This window comes from Mandrillus leucophaeus, unplaced genomic scaffold (genome assembly GCF_000951045.1).
Source record: "Mandrillus leucophaeus isolate KB7577 unplaced genomic scaffold, Mleu.le_1.0 Scaffold280, whole genome shotgun sequence".
Classification (NCBI taxonomy): Eukaryota; Metazoa; Chordata; class Mammalia; order Primates; family Cercopithecidae; genus Mandrillus; species Mandrillus leucophaeus.
Genome location: NW_012102921.1, coordinates 1,569,905 through 1,575,009, shown reverse-complemented (window position 1 = coordinate 1,575,009; position 5,105 = coordinate 1,569,905).

The following is a 5,105-nucleotide window of genomic DNA, read 5'->3' as shown; positions in this document are numbered from 1 at the left end:
TGATCTTGGCTCACTGCAACCTCTGCCTCCAAGGTTCAAGCAATTCTCAGGCCTCAGCCTCCAGAGTAACAGACTACAGGCAGGCACCACCATGCCCAGCTAATTTTTGTATTTTTATTTATTGTATTTTATGTATTTATTTTTTGAGGTGGAGTCTCGCTCTGTTGCCCAGGCTAGAGTGCAGTGGTACGATCTCAGCTGACTGCAACCTCCGCCTCCCAGGTTCAAGCAATTTTCCTGCCTCAGCCTCCCAAGCAGCTGGACTACAGGTGCCCACCACCAGGCCTGACTAATTTTTGTAGAGACAGGGTTTCACCATGTTGGCCAGCCTGGTCTCAAACTCCTGACCTCAAGTAATCCACCTGCCTTGGCCTCTCAAAGTGCTGGATTACAGGCATGAGCCACCATCCCTGGCCTAATATTTTATATTTTAAAATTAGCTTCATTGAGCTATAATTTATATAAACTAAAAACCATCCATTTAATTACATAGTTCAATGAGTTTTGACAAGTGTAAATAGTCGAGTAATTGCCAACACAATCCTGATACAGTACAATATAAAAATAAGGAAATTGACATTGGTCCAATACTATTAACTAGACTACAGATCTTATTCAGATTGCAGTAGTTTTGACATGCACTCGTGTGTGTGCATGTGTGTGTGTGTGTGTGTGTGTGTGTGTCTGCGTAGTTCTATGCAATTAAAAAAAATATTTTTTAATTTTTTTGGCAGGGTGCAGTGGATCACGCCTATAATCCCTGAACTTTGGGAGGCCAAGCCTGAGGTCAGAAGTTCAAGACCAGCCTGGTCAACATGGTGAAACTCCATCTCCACTAAAAATACAAAAATTAGCTAGGTGGGTTCCTGTAGTCCCAGCTACTCAAGAGGCTTGAATCCTCCTGGGTTAAAGAGGAAGGAGAATCTCTTGAACCCAGGAGGTGGAGGTTCCAGTGAGCCTAGATCGTGCCACTGTACTCCTATTTTTTTCTTTTTTCTTTGTTTTTTCTTTTCTGCTTTCTGAATGATTTCCTTAATTAAAACCTTCCAATTACTATGGTTTCAGGCCAGGCGCGGTGGCTCACACCTGGTAATCCCAGCACTTTCGGAGGCCAAGGTGGGTGGATCACGAGGTCAGGAATTCGAAACCAGCCTGGCCAATACGGTGAAACCCCATCTCTACAAAAAATACAAAAATTAGCCGGGCGTGGTGGTACGTGCCTGTATTCCCAGCTACTCAGGAGGCTGAGGCAGAAGAATTGCTTGAACCCAGGAGGCAGAGGTTGCAGAGAGCTGAGATCGAGCCCCTGCATTCCAGCCTGGGTGACAGAACCCTCTCAAACAAACAAAAAACTGTAATGGCAGATTTGAAAGACACAATAGAAGGGCTGGAAGGTTTTAATTAAGGAAGTCATCCAGAAAGCAGAAAAAAAAAAAAAAAGGGCTGGGCGTGGTGGCTCAAGCCTGTAATCCCAGCACTTTGGGAGGCCGAGGCGGGCGAATCACCTGAGGTGAGGAGTTCGAGACCAGCCTGATCAACATGGAGAAACTCCGTCTCTACTAAAAATACAAAATCAGCTGGGTGTGGTGACACACGCCTGTAATCCCAGCTACTCGGGAGGCTGAGGCAGGAGAATCGCTTGAACCTAGGGGGCGGAGGTTGTGGTGAGCAGAGATGGCGCCATTGCACTCCAGCCTGGGCCACAAGAGCAAAACTCCGTCTCAAAAAAAAAAAAAAAGAAAGAAAGAAAGAAACAGGAAAAAGAAAAGAGAAGAGAAAATATGAAATGAGAGGACTCACTCAGGAGGCACAACTCTGAATGGTGAGAGCTCAGAAGAGAAAACAGAGGGGAGAGAATTTCCACAAAATCGTTGAGAGAATTTCCCACACCTCAAGGCACATGTTGGCAGATATTTTTTTTTTTTTTTGAGATGGAGTCTCACTGTGTTGCCCAGGCTAGAGTGCAAAGAGTACAGTGGCACAGTCTCACCTCACAGCAGCCTCTGCCTCCCAGGCTCAAGGGATTCTCCTGCTTCAGCCTCCCGAGTAGCTGGGATTACAGACTCCCTGCCACCACACCCGGCCGATTTTGTATTTTAGTAGAGACAAGGTTTCACTATGTTGGCCAGGCTGGTCTCGAACTCCTGACCTCAGGTGATCCACCCACCTTAGCCTCCCAAAGTGCTGGGATTACAGGCATGAGCCACTGTGCCCAGCCATGTTGGCAGATTTAAGAGCCACTACATGCCCAGCAGGACGCACTCACTGTGAAATTCCGAACACTGGGATCAAAGAACATTCTGAAAGTTTCCAAAGCGTACTGGACCCTGAGAGCTCATTGCTTAGCACTTTGGGAGGCTGACGCGGGAGGACCACCTGAGGCCAGGAGTTCAAGACCACGCTGCCCAACACAGCGAGACCCTGTCTCAATAAGAAATAATGACAAATAAAAATTATTTTAAAAAGAATTCTGTGGGCTGGTTGTTAAATCAGTGGTGGTGTGCATGAGGACCTCAGCCATAGTGGGAGTATTTACACCAAGTTTACATTATGAAAATTGACAAAAGCTAAATACAAATCAGGGTTTTGTTTTATTTTGTTTTGTTTTGTTTTGTTTTGTTTTGTTTTTTGAGACAGAGTCTTGCGCTATGGCAGAGTCTGGGGTGCAGTGGCGCGATCTCGGCTCACAGCAACCTCCGCCTCCTGGGTTCATGCCATTCTCCTGCCTCAGCCTCCCGTGTAGCACCCGCCGCCATGCCAGGTAATATATATATATATATTTTTTTTTTTTTTTTTTTTTTGAGACGGAGTCTCGCTCTGTTGCCCAGGCTGGAGTGCAGTGGCGCGATCTCGGCCCACTGCAAGGTCCGCCTCCCGGGTTCACGCCATTCTTCTGCCTCAGCCTCCCGAGTAGCTGGGACTACAGGCGCCCGCAACCGTGCCTGGCTAATTTTTTGTATTTTTAGTAGAGACGGGGTTTCACCGTGGTCTCGATCTCCTGACCTTGTGATCCGCCCACCTCGGCCTCCCAAAGTGCTGGGATTACAGGCGTGAGCCACCGCTCCCGGCCTTTTGTATTTTTTAATAGAGACGGAGTTTCACCATGTTAGCCAGGATGGTCTCAATCCCCTGACCTCGTGATCCACCCGTCTTGGCCTCGCAAAGTGCTGGGATTATAGGCGTGAGCTACCGCGCCCAGTCAGGGTTTTTTTTTTTGTTTAAGAGGAGGGGACAGTTTACTAGCAATTACTAAATCATTAAGTAAATTACAGCAGATAATTTATGAAACCATTAATTCTAAAAACTACAAAGAATATGTAAAATCCTAGAAAATATTTTGTCAGCTGGGCATGGTGGCTCATGCCTATAATCCTAGCACTTTGGGAGGATGAGGCAGGCAGATCACCTGAGCTCAGCACTTTGAGACCAGCCTGGCCAATATGGTGAAAAAAAATTTTTTATATCTCTACAAAAAAATACAAAAATTAGCTGGGCATGATGGCATGTGCCTGTAGTCCCAGCTACCCAGAAGGCTGAGGCAGGAGAATTGTATGAGCCTGGGAGGAGAAGGTTGCAGTGAACTGAGATCGAGCCACTGCACTCCAGCTTGGGCAACAGAGCAAGACCTTGTCAGAAAAAAAAAAAGAGAGAGAGAGAAAGAAAAAGAAAAGAAAATATTTTGTCAAATGACAACATTACAACACTTCTAGTTATATATCTAGTGGGCTTTCGCCATTCATGAAGGGAGCCACCTACCATTCTACGAAATAAGCTGACATCTCACACTGTAACTGCAGAACAGTGAGTTTTGTAAGGAAGGAACAAGGAAACAGAAGAATAGAAAAACAAGCTAATTGGTTAACCTTAGGTTACTTTACGTTGCTTTTTTGGAAGGTTAAAGCAGCAGGGACTTCCTTATTATGTTCACTCAAGTCGACTGGAATCCCTTGTTTTCAAGAAAAACTGGTCTGTTTGGGAATCTATCTGCTTCCTCAAACTCTCGGTTTGATGATGTGGCATTTAGCATGAGTGACTCCATTTTGGTTTGGTCTGGTTGGCAGGAGTCTAATGCAGGAGTTCAGTCCACACAATAGCCTCCCATAATTTTGTTTGTTATTATTATTACTATTACTATTATTGTTATTTGAGACAGAGTCTCACTCTGGTGCCCAGGCTGGAGTGCAGTGGTGCGACCTTGACTCACTGTAACCTCTGCCTCCTGGGTTCAAGTGATTCTCCTGTCTCAGCCTCCCAAGTAGCTGGGATTATAGGAGCGTGCTACCACACCCAGCTAATTTTTGTATTTTTAGTAGAGATGAGGTTTTGCCATGTTGGCCAAGGTGGTCTCGAACTCCCGACCTCAGGTGATCTGCCCACCTCGGCCTCCCAAAGTGCTGGAATTACAGGCGTGAGCCACAGCCTGTCCTGTTTGTGTTTTAGAGATGAGATCTGTCTGTGTTGTTGTGGGATACAGAGGACTACAGAGACCAGTATGGGTGAATACAAGAGGATATTTTTTTTAAAGTGTGCACTGGCTCAGTGGATTCACATCCAAAAAGCTGAGCCTTGAGCAAAGACTGAGCAGGATTATTATAAGCAAACTTGGAGAAGCAAAACAAAGACAGTTAATCATATAATGACAAGTCACATAATCTATAGCATAACTGATGACTTGGCATAACTCGTGGCCTGGCATAGCTGGTGGCCTTATAACTGCATCAAAAGAAAAAACAAGAACTGGCTGAATACAGACATTTGTCCTTTTTTTTTTTTTTCTTCACCTTTGCTTTAGAGGGAGGCTGTCTGGAGCCCATTCCTTTGGTTTCAACTTCTCGAACAGTGTTATCTTTTAACTGTCCTGGAAGTGAGCTTGTTAGGCAGAGGAAAATTTGTTCTTCTTTTTAACCCTTACCTTCCCACATTCTGGGCCTTGGCTTTTACTTTTCTTGGAGTGAATGAATGCAGTACTTATTATTACTATTATTTTTAAATTTCTGCCTCAATGTTACCCAGGCTGGTCTTGAACTCTGGGGCTCAAGCAATCCTCCCACCTTAGCCTCCCAAGTAGCTGGAACTACAGGCACATTATTTTTTTTTTTTTTTTT